We start from the raw sequence: 19,463 nt of genomic DNA, 5'->3' as shown, positions 1-19,463 counted from the left end.
CTCCGCAACGTGACATCACTCCCGCTCTTAGCGCCTTCAAAATAAGAGCTCAAGACATATACTGTATACCAGCGCATAACAGGAACTTAACATCACAAAGAGGAAAGCCCATGAAAATAGGTTACACAAGTTATTTAATAAGAAGCCAAAAAGTGCAAAAACAATAATGTTCGTGTTGGAGGAGTTGTGAATTAGGTACACCTGCAGTCTGCAGGTGTATCTACTGTTGTGTCCCTGCAGTCATTCACAACTCCTCCAACACCAACATTATTGTTTTTGCACTTTTTGGCTTCTTATGAAATAATTTTTTAAAATAGATTCAATCTTGCACGTGGAAAGTTTAAGTGTGGGCTTTAGTTGATATAACAATTCTACGGCGGGGGTGCAGGAGGCGAGCCTCAGCCAGTGCGTCTTTTGCAGCCGTTTTATGATCGCTCAGCACAAGAAATACTTTACACACATACAGTTGTTGACAAAATATACTGTACATTATATACCTCAGCTAACTAAACTATGGAAATGTATAATATAGTTCATATAGCAATACAGTCTCACTGCACAGCAGGCCAGCAGTTAGCCGAGTCATTGCGCAATCCATGTTGCGGCACTGAGTGACGTGCCTCATCTGGCTGCTGTTCACCGCACCGTCTCTTCTCAGTATTTGAACGGCAAATGTGAAAATTCAGCGATTTCGAATAAAAATAATCTAAAACTGGTGAAGTTAAATGGAAAATAACTTTATAGTATAATCACTGGATACATATAACAATTTAATTTTTTTTTTTCTTTTTACATTTTTTTTCTTTCCATGATGGCAGGTGACTGCACGTATATATATATATATGTGTGTGTGTGTGTGTGTGTGTGTGTGTGTAGAAAATTTGCTTTTGATTGATTGATTTAGTTAGTTGAATATTATAATTTGATGGTGGTTTAGCTTTAATCGCTTTTTTGTATTCAACTTTATTCTTTTTGTTTTGCTTTAAGTTGGGTACATGAGTTGCCTAGGGCAGGGGTGTTCTAAACTTTTTGACTTGAGGGGTGCCTTGGACTAGAATATAAAAAATATGGGCAATATAGCTGAAAACTATATCATGATATACATTTTTTATATTGATTGATATCAACAATTATTGATACTTTTTATGACTTATTTAATTTTCCATTGTTGCTATTTATCAGTGGAGAGAGTGTCTGGTAGCCAGGTAGGATGAGTGTGGTGATAGTAATCAAATAGTTAAAGTAAATTTGAAGGTAGTTGTAGATTTGAGATACTCGATGGCAGTAGTGTATAAACTATTGAACACTACACAAAGGCTTTGGGAAGCAACTAAATAAACCCACACATTGGAAGTGACAGGATGTTGCCTCACTGTCTACCTTAAAACCATCAAAACTAAAAAACAAGTTTCTGTTTTGGGTTGGTATATCAAGATATCAGTTTCTCTTCTCACTCCATGCAGTGAATCCACAGCGAGACAGAAAGACGGTGCAACCACACAAGTGTTAAGAGAGTAGTGTATATATGTGTGTGTGTGTGAACGGCAGTGTGTTGGGTGAGTGAAGTGAGTGGAAAAGTTAGGAGAGGGAGCGGGAGCATGCAGCAGGAGTGGTGAATGTCTCGGGTTGTGTCCCGCAGAAATAAGAATAAAGCGACCAAATTGTAACAAATCGGCGGCCTCGTCGTTCCGACCCGAAAGCAGAGCTTAGCAGACCCATTGTCGGGTAAAGTGAAGGGTGTTGAAAGCATCGACCCTGGAGGGAACGTCCCTCATGTGCTCCTCGACTACGGTCTGGGACTCTCTCTCTCAACAATAATCTTCAAACTGATGTTTGATATACCACATAGTCACAGACGTGGCATTCGTCACCTACATTCTGGCCATTGTTGATGTTATCTGTCAACAATGTTTCAGTTCAGTTCAGTTCAGTTTCAGTTCATTTCAAACATGCATACAATACAATGTAATTCATCACATATTTACAGTTGTTTCATTACAGCACGTCCGAAAAGGAGTAGGTAGAAACTGAGCTTATTTAATCCGACCCCTTTTCATACTATAGCAATTTCATCCTATTTTCTTGTTCTCTGTAACATAACAGTGAACAAATAAATAAATAAAAAATAATATACTATAGTAAGCAAACAAATATTAAATACATAAATTATCTTTGTCTCAATAAAAAAAAAAAAAAAAAAAAAAAATGCTTAGCGTAACGCAACAGCATTCTCTATTTTGGAAAGTTTGTGAATCAAGATGGTGGTTATGTTTGTCTTCAAGATATATATTTAACAATGTACATTTTAAAAATATAAATTCTGATACTGATAAAATCTGATGCAGATTAATGCTGATACCGTTTATAAATGTGACTGTGGAGAAAAATTCACCAGGATATAATGACAGACAAAACATTGATTTTAAAGGTTTTTATTGAATAAGACAGCCAGAGTGTAGATGAACAATAAAACATTGAACATCAAGAGTATCTGAATGCCCAAGCGACGACCTCCTAGACATGTTTTGCCATCAAGCACAAACACAGCAAAAATGTGACAAACAACACAGCCAAACAAGAAAACAAACGCATAAATGTCACATAAAATGGACATTTTCTACAGAACTTTGTCGCAGAAATCTTGTTTTTCTGTCCTCCACCACGCTAGTCTGCAGACCCCAGCCGCCGCGCTTCAGCTTCAGAAACCATTTATTCAATAGCATTGAATGATGAAGGCGGTAAAAGCGAATTTGGAAGCGTTCCGTGGGACAGATTGAAACGCTTATTGGCCAATATATGACATGCAGAGTCATAGTTTGCTCATGTCTGGTATGGTTAGGGGCCGCTGTCGTCGATGAGACTATTTATCTTTGGCGCAAACAAATGGTCTCTGGACATAGCCTTCGCTAGCGTGCCCCATTTCATCTGTAAGAAAACAAAACAACTTGTGAAATCTTCTAATCATATCCAGTGTTTAAGTTTTTGTTCTTCATACCAGTTCCAATGTACACGGAATTAGTATTGTCTTTGACACGAAAGAGACGAAAGGCAATAGGGTCATAGGGTGTGCCATCAGTCCAAACGAAGGTACGCTCCTGGAAGACATTAACATTTCATTGAATCACTTTTAAAAAAAAGGGTCACTGCCTTACTTGGTATATGCACCCTTGAAAGAGTGTCAGAGTGTATCTGTTGTGTTGGCAGCAGTCATGCAGCGCTAGAATATATGCCCTGGGGAACAGGGGAGTGAGTGGTGCCCATTTTGTGCACCCTGGACTAGTCCGAGAGGACACCAATGAAAGCAGAGGCAGCAATAGGCCTCAAGAATGCACACACCCCAAAGACAGACACACCCACTACCTGATGGACAGCCTGCAAAAGACCCGTGCTGCAGATGTTGAAGACAATGCAGGTTAAAGGCAAGGCAAACCCAGCAGACCTTCCTGGGCAGGGCAACTTGAAGCCCAGGGAGTTTGTGAAAGCAGCCGAGTCAGAGACCAGAAAACCACAGGTGCTGGCAGAGTCAACACTGTATCAGCTTGACCTCAGACCACCACCCAGTCCCGCCTCTACCCACTCTTCCCCTTCAGTGGACTTTGCTACTGGTCACACCTGGATGGTGTCTTTGATTCCAATCCAGGTGTCTACGATGGCTCCTTCATTATTTTTGGAGATCTCATAAAGAACCGCTTGGTATTCCAGGTCATTGCGGAATGACACCAGAATGGCACCAAGCTTGATGCATGACTCCTGATGAGACAAAGTACAAAACAGGATCACCCAACTGAATCCTCTTATTAGCACAGTTTACAGCGTGAAATCTTTATGTACCTGTGCTCGTTCAAAGGTTGCGGGACCCTTTTGGTAGATGTATTGAACTGCAATACAAATGTTATTTTATGTGAAAAAGAACAGGAAGTATGTGGAAAAAGTGTCCAGGTGTAACAGCTACTAACCACTGGCCTGTAAAGAAGAAAAGAACAAACTTTCATGAACACAACACTGCATCAACCATTGGATTATTGAAGTCAGCATGTGAGGTTTGGACTTACCTGTTGAGTCAACACCGCACACATCGCACACAGGAGGAAGACGCCAAGAGAAAATGCCATCTGAGCAATGAGAGACAAACATTGTTGAATTACAAATGTAAAAGTAAAATGTAAAGTTGTCGTCTTACCTTTGCAGTGAAGATGCTTGATACTGAGGACAACAACGAGCCATCCTTTTATATGCTAGCTTGACACAGCCCTGGAATGTCTTGCATGCTAATTACCGGACAATTATCCACAATAAAATTAACTTTAAATGTCAGATGTAATTATCTACTTAAGTTAGATTATTAAAGGTAAAACATTTAAAATAAAAAAAACAGCGGCAGTTCAAAATGTTAACTTGAAGATATTCATAAAACAGGAACTTGCGGTGGGGTGTGGCGCTGACACCTTTGAAGTTGTGTTTTTTTTACTTAATTATTGTGCTCTAATGGATGTAAACACAGGTTGGTTAAGGTGAAGAGAAAGTTTTGGAAAAAATAAATAAGGAAATGTTGTTTTTACTTACTTTCACAAACAGAATTGTGAACAGTTGTTTGAAAAACCTTAAAGTGGTCATATTATGATTGTTTTCTAGATGTAAAAGACTTCTTGTGGTCTACATAACATGAAATGGTGGTTCTTTGTTCAAAATGTTGCATGGATTATGTTTCGCAGAGCAGGGACGTGCACATGATTATAGAGGGGCAGGGGCTCAAAGTCAGAAAAGGGCAGGACATTTTTTTTTGGTCCTTTACACAATATGGAAATTAATGTAAAATTAAATTTGCTAATAGGAAGCTAACTATTTAGCTGTGTGTCCTTTGTAGGTAAAAGTGATTGCCATTACTTTTGTGTCAACAAATTATTGTCATAATGAGTTAATTCACATTATCATAGACTTGGAAGACATGAAAAGCAACAAAACACTGGTTTATTATTAGGCTATATATTGTTAAAGATAAGCACTTTAATATTGAACATTGAACAGTGCAACATGAACTTTGAAAAAAAATACAAAAATAAATACCCAAATGGATAAAAACTTCAATGTGAAAATCTGTCCTTCTTCCCTTAACTTGATGAAAACACCATCAAGTTGTAACCTATGGTCTTTCTCACTTAATGCTCAGACTAAACAACTAAAACGCAATACAGGGCCAAAAATATGAACCAGGGGCCAGTAGAGGGCTGTAGGATGGAGGCCACCCATACCCAAATATGCTCCTCAATGTAAATTCAGGGCTTCCATGAAATGCTGTGAAATCAGTGCACAATCAGTCGCCAAACCTTCTGGGGGCCTTAAAGCAGCAACCTTCTGGGGGCCATGTCCCTGTAGATGTTGATCACATTATTGTGATTTATGACTATGTCTTTTTCAATGGAGAGGAGAAGGAGATCAGACAGCCTCTCTTCTGTGCATAGGCCTCTGAGTGAGTTTTTGACCAGCTTCAGTTTAGAAAAAGACCTGTCTACTGTGGCAGTGGACACTGGAATCGTGGCATATGTTTTCATCATTTCTTCCAGTGCTGGAAAGATGTCATGTCCACTGTTGTCTCTTAGTGTTCTTAAGATCCCCTTCAGTGTGAGAGTGTCATGCTTCTAAGGTCTCTGCCTCTCTCTCAGGTGTGACACTTTCTGAGGTCTGTGGTCTTTCTTGAATTCTGGTGCTAGTACTTGGTTTTAGCCATGCATTAAGAGGTCTGCTACCCTTAGCTGCTTCCTGGCGCTCCTTCTCCTTCCTTTTCTGTATCCTTTCTTTTTTTTTTCCCAACTTTTTTTATTGGCATTTTCAAACAGACAGAAAAAAGTACAAGTCAAAACAGTACAATTTTAAAGGCAGTAAATGATTCACACCCTTTCCCTTAAAACCCAAACCACCCACCCACCCTCCCACCCCACTCAGGTCCCACTAACGAGGGACAAATGGCGCAATTGTGTAACAAGTAAGACGACAAAGACAGACACATTCTCTCACACACACACACACACACATACGCGGCCAGAGACAGACAGATATACAGTATATATATAAAATAAAAAAAATAAAAAAAATATAATAATAAAATAAAATAAAAATTAATAATAATAATAATAATAATATATAATAAAATAAAAAATAGAATAAAATAATACTAATAAATAAAAGGGAGATTATTCCTCATCTGCATCTGGGCATAGGTCAAGAGAGTTGACATACAGCAAAAAAGGGCTCCATGAGCTTTCAAATGCTTGAACCGAGCCCTTTAGCGAAAACCTAAGTTTTTCCAGTTTTAGATTGTAGAGAACCTCTCTAATCCAACGGCCGTGTGATGGGGGGCGAGCCAGCTTCCAATTAAACAAGATCAATCGCCTGGCCAGCAAGGTCGTAAAAGCAACAGCGCGTTTTAGTGGTACCGGGCACATGTTATCGGGGCATACGCCAAAAATGGCTGATAATGGGTTGGGAGGAAAGTTTTGACCGTATGCTTTTCCAATTGTGTCAAAAATGTCCTCCCAAAAGGAACATAGTTTAGAGCAGGACCAGAACATATGGACGTGATCAGCCGGAGATTGTTTGCAGGTATTGCTAACAGTGGGGTAGATTTTGGATAGTTTTGAATTAGTGTAGTGAATTTTATGGATTACTTTGCATTGGATGAGACTATGACGGGCACATATTGAGGAGGAGTGAACCAGTTTCAGGGCCGAGTTCCAGTGTTGATCGGATATGTTGGTATTAAGATCGCTCTCCCACGAGGCTCTTATCACTGATATAGAGTTTGGAGCAACTGAGCTTAAGGAGGTATATAACACGGAGATACATTTTTTATGATTAGGGCTCAAAGATAACAATGTATCTATAAGAGTTTCCGGAGGACGATTTGGAAAGTGTGGGAACTGCTTCTTTACGAAGTCCCGCGCCTGAAAGAAACGAAAAAGGTGGGAGTTCGGCAGATCGTATTTGGAAGAGAGTTCAGTGAAGGATGAGAACACTCCGTCTGCATAGAGGTCTTTCACAGTGGTGATACCATGATCGTGCCAAGTCATAAATGCGGGGTCAGTACGGGAAGGTTTAAATAATTGTTTTTTAAGTAGCGGGGTCAATATAGATGGGCCCTGAGAACCCACGTGTTTTCGTAGCTGGTTCCATATTTTAATGGAGATTGATACGATGGTATTTGTGCCTTCAAGCTTAAATGGGAAAGGGAGTGGTGAGCATAAGCAAGAATGTAATGAGGAGTGTGGGATTGCCGTTTCAAGGGATACCCAGGCCGGGAGGGTCTGAGAGCCTCCATCCATCCAGTATAGGAGTTTCTGTACATTAGCCGCCCAATAGTATTGTCTGAAATTGGGGAGAGCAAGCCCTCCTTCAGATTTGGGAGATTGTAGGACAGACTTGCGGATTCGAGCCAATCCGGCCCCCCATAAAAATGTAGATATTGATTTGTCTAATTTATCGAAAAATGATTTAGTAATAAATATGGGGATATGTTGAAAAAGGTAAAAGAATTTAGGCAGAGTGATCATCTTGATCAGATTGATCCGGCCAGCGAGAGATAATGGTAAAACAGACCAGCGGGCAAAGTTCTTCTCCATCTTTTCAATTAGAGGTAAAAAATTTGCCCGGAGCATATCAGACATAGCCGGAGTAATAAGGATCCCCAAGTAATGAATCCCGTCATGTGCCCATTTGAATGCCGCTAGAGATCGTGGTAACTGTTTAGCTAAGGCATTAATCGGAAACAGCTCACTTTTTTGGTAGTTAAGTTTGTAACCAGAGTGTGTGCCAAACCGCTCCAAAATGTCAAATATTACCGGGAGTGAGCTAGCAGGGTCCGAGATGTACAGGAGCAGGTCATCCGCGTAAAGCGAGACTTTGTGCAACGTGTCCGACCGGGTGATACCTCTAAAGCCCGCCTCAGCGCGCAGCCAGAGAGCAAGGGGTTCTATCGCAATAGCAAACAGTAGTGGAGATAACGGGCAACCTTGTCTAGTGCCTCTTTTTAGAAAAATTGGGGCGGATAGTGTATTATTTGTACGTACCGAGGCTACTGGGGACGAGTACAAAAGTTTAACCCAGAGAATGAAATCTTCGTTAAAACCAAACCGACCCATCACTTCAAATAGATATTCCCATTCAACCCTGTCAAAGGCTTTCTCCGCATCGAGGGACACTACCACCTCCGGGGTCGAAGGGTTTGGCGAATGGATAATGTTTAGGAGGCGCCGAGTGTTGTGTGAGGATTGCCGGCCTAGCATAAAACCTGTTTGATCCAACGAGATGATGGAAGGCATCACCCTTTGGAGCCGGAGAGCGAGAACCTTGGATATAATTTTTAGATCTACATTTAAGAGCGAAATTGGTCTATAGCTGCTGCAAAGCAGGGGGTCTTTGTCTTTTTTTAGGATGAGAGAAATGGTGGCCCTCGATAAGGTTTCTGGGAGGCGATGTTGCAGAAAAGCTTCATTATACATGTCTCTTAGAGCCGGAGCAAGAGCACTGGAGAAAGTCTTGTAATATTCTGCACTGAAGCCATCCGGGCCGGGTGACTTATTGCTCTGTAAGGATTTGATGGCTTCCGTGATCTCAATGACACTAACGGGCTGGCCCAGGCCCCTCGCAGCCCCACATTCTATCTGTGGGAATGTTTTATCGCCAAACAGCTCATCTGAGGAAGGGGGGCAGTCTGAGGTATATAACGTTGTATAAAATGCAGCAAATGTTTCATTAATCTTAGCTGGATCAGTATGTAGTTCTCCTGTGTTAGAGCGAATAGACGTGATTAGCCTCGAAGATGCTTCCTCCCTGACCCGGTGGGATAAGAGCCTGCCAGCTTTCTCCCCAGATTCAAAAAATCGTTGTCTGGATTTGAGCAGTTATAATTTCGCTCTATTAACAGACATAAGGTCAAAGTCAGTTTGTAGGCGAAGGCGTTCTTTATATAGTGTCGGGTCTGGGTTTGAAGCGTATTTATCGTCGAGATCCTTAATCTTGCGGAGCAGCCCAGTGATTTGAATGGTCTCTGTCTTATTTAGGTTTGAAACAAAAGATATAAGTTGTCCTCTAATATAGGCTTTAGATGCTTCCCATAGTATACCTCTTCCAATTTCTGGCGAGTCGTTCAGTTCGAAAAAACACTTAATTTGATCGTGTAGAAAATTCCTATAACGGTCTTCTGCTAGTAAGGCTGAGTTGAATCGCCATTGTTTAAGGGGTCTAGGTTGAGTGTCCATATTGATGTCGACTGAGGTGGGGGCATGATCGGAGATTACGATACTATGGTAATTACATGTTTTGGTTTTGGAAAGCAATCTATTGTCGAGAAGAAAGAAGTCTATCCGAGTGTAAGTGTGATGTACATGGGAGAAGTAGGAGAATTGTTTAATTGTAGGGGAGGCATGTCTCCATGGGTCTGTAAGACCCAACTGTTTAGCGAAAGTATCCAGTGTTTTAGCTGAATTAGATAAGGGAGCCAGTTTGTTAGATGATCGATCCAGTACAGGATCCTGCACCAGGTTAAAGTCCCCGCCCATAATGATGAAATGGTTTCCAATGTTCGGAAATGATGTAAACAATTTAGTCACATAAGAGTTGTCATCCCAGTTGGGTCCATAAACGCTAGCGAGTATGACTGGGGTGCCTTGCAGCTTTCCCGACACAATAATATAACGACTGAGGTGGGGGGCATGATCGGAGATTACGATACTATGGTAATTACATGTTTTGGTTTTGGAAAGCAATCTATTGTCGAGAAGAAAGAAGTCTATCCGAGTGTAAGTGTGATGTACATGGGAGAAGTAGGAGAATTGTTTAATTGTAGGGGAGGCATGTCTCCATGGGTCTGTAAGACCCAACTGTTTAGCGAAAGTATCCAGTGTTTTAGCTGAATTAGATAAGGGAGCCAGTTTGTTAGATGATCGATCCAGTACAGGATCCTGCACCAGGTTAAAGTCCCCGCCCATAATGATGAAATGGTTTCCAATGTTCGGAAATGATGTAAACAATTTAGTCACATAAGAGTTGTCATCCCAGTTGGGTCCATAAACGCTAGCGAGTATGACTGGGGTGCCTTGCAGCTTTCCCGACACAATAATATAACGACCAGTCGGGTCTGCTACAGTTTGATTGAGTTCGAATGAAATATTTCTACGAATAAGGATAATTGTGCCCCTGGCCCTTTTGTTGAATTTTGAATGGAAAATATGGCTGATCCAGCCTCTTTTAAGTCGTGAAATCTCTCTGTTGCGAAGGTGGGTCTCCTGAATGAAAAATATATCTCCTTTGAGGTGTTGCAAATGGGTCAAGACCCTCCCAATTTTAGTGGCGCTCCCCACTCCCCTCACGTTCCATGAAACAAATCTAAGTGTATTACTGGTGCTTGTCATGTCTCACCATGTCCAACTAGGAGAGCAGAACGGGCTGATGTATACAAGCAGGTCAGGAGGGAGGCTGATGCACGATAACTGGGGACTGCAGAGAGTACTGGTAAGAGGAGGGGATGAAACAGAAGCGTGAGAGGAAGGAATAAGGAGATAAACAAACCAATAAACACACATACATATAGAAAACACAACAGACTCACACACACACTCACAGACACAACAACATACAACAATGCCAGGTGGATTAAACCTGGCAACCACCTACAGGGCCATCGTCCCAGGACCTGAGAACCCCATTGTCGAAACTGAACCTTAAGTGTCCTTTTCACAGCAGTGCGCTGTCCTTGCGCCTGCATGGACGTATCCATATCGGCTTCCGGGTTTTTCCACCTCCCGAGAACAACAGATTGGCTCCAACTGAGTCAGAACATATTAAAGTGCATCAAAACTGCAATATATTCCCTCAGGAAACATAGTACCCAGTACTAAGGTAACTTCAGAAAGCGAGAAAAATAGATTATAAAGTATAAGCAACTCAAAAAGCATGTGGCAAAATAAAGTAAATGTAAAGTACAAGCAAGCGGTGTCACACATATACATACACACATACATACATCTATATATATATATGCATATACACACACACACACGCGCGCATAAACATGTATACCATCATGGATGTATAGGTAAGGAATAACAGTAACCAACCAAGAAATAAGTAGATCAGCAGCTAGGTCAAATAACAAAGAAGTAAACCACCGTGTAAAAATATATATCTATTAGAACATGATAACTAAATGTAAAGGGGAGACAAAATAATTTGAGTGTCGATGTAACAAAATAAAACAGAATGAACAATATTGCGGGTTGAAAGTGGATCCAATGAGTGTACACACAGATGTGATATTCACGGTCAGGCCTGGAGTTAGAGTTATGTTAGCATGGTTGATCGTGATAAAGCAGGCGTTGATTATTAAGGTTGGTGTCGGCAGTGTGGCATCCAGACATGGCTGCAGTCAGCCAAGCTAGCGCCACCCTGCCATGCACTGTGGGGTAGTCACACCGTATCAAATAAAGTTTCAATAAAGTCATACCGACTGAGATTACTCTTTTGCATGTTCTTGGCTGCGTTGATTGTGGGACTTGACAAAATCTTGGGCGTCTTTGAGAGATGTGAGTCGCCGTCTCTTTCCATCCTCGGTTGAAACCATTAGCTTAGCCGGATAGTGGAGTGCTGGTTTGAGGCCCAGATTGTAGAGATCCCTCATGACGTCACGGTACACGGCCCGCTGTTCCAGTATTTCGGGGCAGCAGTCTTCGAAGATGTGTATCGGTGAGTCCTTGTACCTTAGTTTGCCTCTGCGTTTCCGAGCCTCCCGCACCACCAGCTCCCTCGTCTGGAATTGGTGGAAGCATATCACGATAGCCCGCGGCTTCTCACCGGGGCCTGGCTTTGCTGTTAGCGAGCGGTGGGCACGGTCCAGCTCCGGGGTCGACGACAGCGTGTGTTCACCCAGGACCTCGACCAGCAGTTGAGAGAAGAACGTTGTTGGATGTGGACCTTCAATGTTTTCAGGTACGCCAACAATTCGTATGTTGTTTCGACGACTTCTGCTCTCCAAGTCTATTAGCTTAGCTTTTAGCCTCGCGTTCTCCTCGGTTACGCATGTTAGCTTGGTGTTTATAGCCAGCATATCTCGGCTGGTCGTGTCGGCAAAGAGTTCTAGTGAGGAGAGGCGCTTCTGGTTTTCCAGAAGTGTGGTCTGTATACAATCCAGCGTGTTGTTGAGTTTGGAAAAGGCGGAGTTAAACTCCGACGAGAGAGAAGTCTTGTGGTCCGCTAGCATTGTAGTTAGCGTAGCCATGATGGTACTTGCCGCCAAGTCCTCCTTCCTTTGCTCCTCCTTTTTGGATCTGTTAGACATTTTCTCATTCAGCGCGAAAAAAGTATTAGTACTATTAAAACATTAGTAGCAGTTACTGCATTCAGTCGAGCTGTACAGAATGGTAGGAATGAAATTTGCGGGAGCGTGGAAAAGTGCGACTACTCCATCTTGTCGCCAAACCGGAAGAACTCTGTATCCTTTCTTTGTTTGGCATTGTGCTGCAGGCATAATCAACATGAATCAAGTTTAAATACAGATGGTAATATTCCTAACAGATAACCTACATCTTATATCCCCAGAAAGCTGAAATTATTATTATTAATAATAATAATAATAATAATAATAATAATAATAATTATTATTATTATCATTATCATTATTATTCTTATTATTGTTATTATTATCATTATTATCATTATTATTATTTTGTTAACCCACACAGTAATAGCAAAGTCACAATAAACTTTATATCTACTGTGAGAGAAATGTGATCCGCCGTAAACACAGTGCATTTTATTTTGAAAATTAACCCGGTGTTTTATTTTGTATTTTGTACACTACTTCCTGTCCCGCACGATCCGCTCTGCTCTGTGCGGAATTGATGTGCCGTGCTCAATTGATGCGCCGTGCTCCGACGTCCGGCAAAAACAGAAGCTGACACATTGAATAATAGAATAATACAGCGTTTTTCTGAAATATTACCCATATTAGATGCTGAATAAGTGGACGGCGACTAGACCATAACTCACAGGTTCAAGTTGCTCCACTGTCACGTCTCCTCAGAGGCGCAGTAACTTGGCTCTCTCTCCTCTCATTTACTCACTCACTCGCCCTCTCTCTCTCTCTCTGGCGGAAGCGGCAGGCTCAAACAACCCGGTATTACAAGAAAACGTAGAGTTTTGTACCGCTGTTTTTTATTTTTTTTAACATCCCTGACAGTAATTTATTAATGTTGTTTAAAGAAAAAAAAAGAAAAGAAAAAAAAAACACAAACACAGGCAGAAGGCACTTTTTAAGATGAGGCAAAAAAGGGCAGGGGCTCAATTAAGCACCCATAGGGCCCTATGTGTGCACGTGCCTGTCGCAGAGCATCTTCAAGCTGCTTTGTGTTTTGTGGGCGCGTCTTATTTACATGCCTCCACTTCGACAGTGTCTTCTCCCAGCCATCTTTTTTGTAGTTTTTAGTGCTTCCATACGGTAAAATGCCAGACAGTAGAAAATGGATGGATGGATGGAAAAACATCCATCCATCCATCCATCTTCTTCCGCTTATCCGAGGTCGGGTCGCGGGGGCAGCAGCTTAAGCAGGGAAGCCCAGACTTTCCTCTCCCCAGCCACTTCGTCCAGCTCCTCCCGGGGGATCCCGAGGCGTTCCCAGGCCAGCCGGGAGAGATAGTCTTCCCAACGTGTCCTGGGTCTTCCCCGTGGCCTCCTACCGGTTGGACGTGCCCTAAACACCTCCCGAGGGAGGCGTTTGGGTGGCATCCTGACCAGATGCCCGAACCACCTCATCTGGCTCCTCTCGATGTGAAGGAGCAGCGGCTTTACTTTGAGCTCCCCCCGGATGGCAGAGCTTCTCACCCTATCTCTAAGGGAGAGCCCCGCCACTCGGCGGAGGAAACTCATTTCGGCCGCCTGTACCCGTGATCTTGTCCTTTCGGTCATAACCCAAAGCTCATGACCATAGGTGAGGATGGGAACGTAGATCGACCGGTAAATTGAGAGCTTTGCCTTCCGGCTCAGCTCCTTCTTCACCACAACGGATCGATACAGCGTCCGCATTACTGAAGATGCCGCACCGATCCGCCTGTCGATCTCACTATTCACTTTTCCCTCACTCGTGAACAAGACTCCTAGGTACTTGAACTCCTCCACTTGGGGCAGGGTCTCCTCCCCAACCCGGAGATGGCACTCCACCCTTTTCCGGGCGAGAACCATGGACTCAGACTTGGAGGTGCTGATTCTCATCCCAGTCGCTTCACACACGGCTGCGAACCGATCCAGTAAGAGCTGAAGATCCTGGCCAGATGAAGCCATCAGGACCACATCATCTGCAAAAAGCAGAGACCTAATCCTGCAGCCACCAAACCGGAACCCCTCAACGCCTTGACTGCGCCTAGAAATTCTGTCCATAAAAGTTATGAACAGAATCGGTGACAAAGGGCAGCCTTGGCGGAGTCCAACCCTCACTGGAAACGTGTCCGACTTACTGCCGGCAATGCGGACCAAGCTCTGACACTGATCGTACAGGGAGCGGACAGCCACAATCAGACAGTCCGATACCCCATACTCTCTGAGCACTCCCCACAGGACCTCCCGAGGGACACGGTCGAATGCCTTCTCCAAGTCCACAAAGCACATGTAGACTGGTTGGGCAAACTCCCATGCACCCTCAAGGACCCTGCCGAGAGTATAGAGCTGGTCCACAGTTCCACGACCAGGACGAAAACCACACTGTTCCTCCTGAATCCGAGGTTCGACTATCCGGCGTAGCCTCCTCTCCAGTACACCTGAATAGACTTTACCGGGAAGGCTGAGGAGTGTGATCCCACGATAGTTGGAACACACCCTCCGGTTCCCCTTCTTAAAGAGAGGAACCACCACCCTGGTCTGCCAATCCAGAGGTACCGCCCCCGATGTCCACGCGATGCTGCAGAGTCTTGTCAACCAAGACAGCCCCACAGCATCCAGAGCCTTAAGGAACTCCGGGCGGATCTCATCCACCCCCGGGGCCTTGCCACCGAGGAGCTTTTTAACTACCTCAGCAACCTCAGCCCCAGAAATAGAAGAGCCCACCACAGATTCCCCAGGCACTGCTTCCTCATAAGAAGACGTGTCGGTGGGATTGAGGAGGTCTTCGAAGTATTCCCTCCACCGATCCACAACATCCGCAGTCGAGGTCAGCAGAACACCATCCGCACCATACACGGTGTTGACAGTGCACTGCTTCCCCTTCCTGAGGCGGCGGATGGTGGTCCAGAATTGCTTCGAAGCCGTCCGGAAGTCGTTTTCCATGGCCTCGCCGAACTCTTCCCATGTCCGAGTTTTTGCCTCCGCGACCGCTGAAGCCGCACACCGCTTGGCCTGTCGGTACCCGTCCGCTGCCTCCGGAGTCCTATGAGCCAAAAGAACCCGATAGGACTCCTTCTTCAGCTTGATGGCATCCCTCACCGCCGGTGTCCACCAACGGGTTCTAGGATTACCGCCACGACAGGCACCAACCACCTTGTGGCCACAGCTCCAATCAGCCGCCTCGACAATAGAGGCGCGGAACATGGTCCACTCGGACTCAATGTCCAGCACCTCCCTCGTGACATGTTCAAAGTTCTTCCGGAGGTGGGAATTGAAACTCTCTCTGACAGGAGACTGCCAGACGTTCCCAGCAGACCCTCACAATGCGTTTGGGCCTGCCAGGTCTGTCCGGCATCCTCCCCCACCATCGCAGCCAACTCACCACCAGGTGGTGATCGGTAGAATGCTCCGCCCCTCTCTTCACTCGAGTGTCCAAAACATGAGGCCGTAAATCCGATGACACATCTACAAAGTCGATCATGGAACTGCGGCCTAGGGTGTCCTGGTGCCAAGTGCACATATGGACACCCTTATGCTTGAACATGGTGTTTGTTATGGACAATCTGTGACGAGCACAAAAGTCCAATAACAAAACACCACTCGGGTTCAGATCCGGGCGGCCATTCTTCCCAATCACGCCTCTCCAGGTTTCACTGTCGTTGCCAACATGAGCGTTGAAGTCACCCAGTAGGACAAGGGAATCACCCGGGGGAGCACTTTCCAGTACTCCCTCGAGTGTATCCAAAAAGGGTGGGTACTCTGAACTGCTGTTTGGTGCGTAAGCACAAACAACAGTCAGGACCCGTCCCCCCACCCGAAGGCGGAGGGAGGCTACCCTCTCGTCCACTGGGTTGAACTCCAACGTGCAGGCTTTGAGCCGGGGGGCAACAAGAATTGCTACCCCAGCTCGTCGCCTCTCACTGCGTGCAACGCCAGTGTGGAAGAGAGTCCAGCCCCTCTCGAGAGAACTGGTTCCAGAGCCCTTGCTGTGCGTCGAGGTGAGTCCGACTATATCCAGCCGGAACTTCTCTACCTCGCGCACTAGCTCAGGCTCCTTCCCCCCCAGCGAGGTGACGTTCCACGTCCCAAGAGCTAGCTTATGTAGCCGAGGATCGGACCGCCAAGTGTCCTGCCTTCGGCTGCCGCCCAGCTCACAATGCACCCGACCTCTATGGCCCCTCCCATGAGTGGTGAGCCCATTGGAGGGGGGACCCACGTTGCCTCTTCGGGCTGTGCCCGGCCGGGCCCCATGGGGACAGGCCCGGCCACCAGGCGCTCGCCATCGTGCCCCAACTCCGGGCCTGGCTCCAGAGGGGGGCCCCGGTGACCCGCGTCCGGGCGAGGGAAATCTGAATCCTTGCTGTTTCATTCCCATAGAAGTCTTCGAGCTGCTCTTTGTCTGATCCCTCACCTAGGACCTGTTTGTCTTGGGAGACCCTACCAGGGGGCATGAAAGCCCCCGGACAACATAGCTCCTAGGATCATTGGGACACGCAAACTCCTCTACCACGTTAAGGTGGCAGCTCAGAGAGGAGGGATGGAAAAACAGTCATCTATTATGTTTTGTCGAGCAAAAATGCATTAATAAATGGATGGAAAAACAGTCATTTATTAATGCATTTTTGCTCGACAAAACATGGTGGAAAGCAACTACACAGACCTTGTTCCAGGAAACTTTCACTTGGATTAAACGGAGCCGAACACTTCGTTTCACTTTATTTCCCTCGCTTCACTTCCATAGTGTAGAATCTCGGCGTGCGCGGAGAAAAATACTCTATGTTGCTTTCATTTTCTTAAAGGGGAACATTATCACAATTTCAGAATTGTTAAAACCATTAAAAATCAGTTCCCAGTGGCTTATTATGTTTTTCGAAGTTTTTTTCAAAATTTTACCCATCACGCAATATCCCTAAAAAAGCTTCAAATTGCCTGATTTTAACCACCCATCCATTTTCCTGTGACGTCACATAGTGAAGCCAACACAAACAAATATGGCGGAAAGAACAGCAAGCTATAGCGACATTAGCTCGGATTCAGACTCGGATTTCAGCGGTTTAAGCGATTCAACAGATTACGAATGTATTGAAACGGATGGTTGTAGTGTGGAGGCAGGTAGCGAAAACGAAATTGAAGAAGAAACTGAAGCTATTGAGCCATATCGGTTTGAACCGTATGCAAGCGAAACCGACGAAAACGACACGACAGCCAGCGACACGGGAGAAAGCGAGGACGAATTCGGCGATCGCCTTCTAACCAACGATTGCTATGTGTTTGTTTGGCATTAAAGGAAACTAACAACTATGAACTAGGTTTACAGCATATGAAATACATTTGGCAACAACATGCACTTTGAGAGTGCAGACAGCCCAGTTTTCATCAATTAATATATTCTGGAGACATACCCTCATGTCAGCAGGCCAGGGAAGCTAGGGTCGATATTCTTCTCATGATCATCTTTGGGACGGTGTGAGCCAAGACATCCAGGGGGTTTAGCTCGCTTGTCTGCGGGAACAAACTGCCGCCATTGCTTGCTGTGCTAGCGAGTTCCTTTGTCCCTGAATTGCTCACACACTCCGGCAGATTCAATGGGGGTCTGGCGGCAGATTTCTTTGACTTTATCGTTGGAAATGCATCTGCTTTCAGTGTCGCAGGATATCCACACATTCTTGCCATCTCTGTCGTAGCATAGCTTTCGTCGGTAAAGTGTGCGGAACAAACGTCCAATTTCTTGCCACTTTCGCATCTTTGGGCCACTGGTGCAACTTGAATCTGTCCCTGTTCGTGTTGTTACACCCTCCGACAACACACCGACGAGGCATGATGTCTCCAAGGTACGGAAAACAGTCGAAAAAACGGAAAATAACTAATAGCTAATTTGACTTGGTGTTTGAGAAAATGGCGGATTGCTTCCCGATGCGACGTCACGTTGTGACGTCATCGCTCCGAGAGCGAATATTAGAAAGACGTTTAATTCGTCAAAATTCACCCATTTAGAGTTCGGAAATCGGTTAAAAAAATATATGGTCTTTTTTCTGTAACATCAAGGTATATATTGACGCTTACATAGGTCTGGTGATAATGTTCCCCTTTAACACAGTGTCCGACTGTGACTGCGAGTTAATGATGTGAGGAAACATGCAGCAGGTGTTGTGTCGGGAACGTTGCTCCAAATTGTTTATAAAGTCTTTAGTCTTTTCGCACATTTGACAACCAAAAATGTTCTGTTAGATAATACATGACAGGGCGCCTTACATGAAATTTAAAATGCATTTAAAAAGAGTATTAATTTGGTCTTATGTCATCAGGAGACATGAAAACATACAACTGTGTGAGGCCATGTGAGAGAAGGCAAAAACAATTGAGGTCATGTGCCAGACAAACTTGAACAAAAAGTCCAGAGTGGAACAGCCACCACACCTTAGCTAATTACTGACATTTACCGTGCCTCATTTATCCAATTAATGACACACCTGTTAACAAATCGGTTGGTGTTGAAGGGAGGACTTTTTCTCCTTAGCGTGTTTGTTTAACATCTAATAAAGCTCACGAAGACATCAACTTTCAGATTCACGGTCTTAGATTTAGTTTTCCGTGTGATTGTTTGAAGGCAAGAAATACAAAATACAAGTAGGGAAAATGAGACATCCTGCCACCTATGTCTCCTTGCAGAATGTCTGTCTCTTCCTTCTCCCCGGGACTGATATACTTTTCCAAAGGACAACCCAACCCCCCTTTGGAAGAAGAAGGAAGAGACAGACATTCTGCAAGGAGACATACAGTAGGTGGCAGGATGTCTCCTTTTCCCTACCTGTGGCCATGAGGGTATTGTATTTCTTGCCTTCAAACAATCACACAGAAAACTATATCTAAGACGGTGAATCTGAAAATTGACAATGACGAGTCAAGAGCAGGTGTGGAACAACAAATATGAGCGCGAGACAGGAAGAAACACTATTCACGGGAAAACGACACAAACCCCAAAAAGTGTCATGCAGACCATGACATTTATCAAATACTTCTTGGTCACATTTATCTACTTTTGCAAAATTACAAATATTTATAGTTTTACCTTTTATTTGTAAAACTTACTTTGTTGTCAAAGTAT

The 19,463-nt window shown here is 44.3% G+C and overlaps 1 long non-coding RNA gene across 1 annotated transcript; it reads right to left on the bottom strand.

Moving 5' to 3' along the window:
• Positions 1–2,434: 2,434 nt before the first annotated feature.
• LOC133622589 (uncharacterized) lies at positions 2,435–3,880 on the bottom strand. Its single transcript, XR_009817801.2, has 4 exons — positions 3,832–3,880; positions 3,613–3,750; positions 2,996–3,095; positions 2,435–2,925 (listed from the first exon to the last, which is right to left on the bottom strand). It is a non-coding gene; the product is annotated as an uncharacterized lncRNA (long non-coding RNA).
• Positions 3,881–19,463: the final 15,583 nt, after the last annotated feature.

Source organism: Nerophis lumbriciformis, linkage group LG23 (assembly GCF_033978685.3).
Source record: "Nerophis lumbriciformis linkage group LG23, RoL_Nlum_v2.1, whole genome shotgun sequence".
NCBI classification, from domain to species: Eukaryota; Metazoa; Chordata; class Actinopteri; order Syngnathiformes; family Syngnathidae; genus Nerophis; species Nerophis lumbriciformis.
The sequence above is the reverse complement of the archived record's forward strand: the minus strand, read 5'-3'. Positions and strand labels throughout refer to the sequence as shown.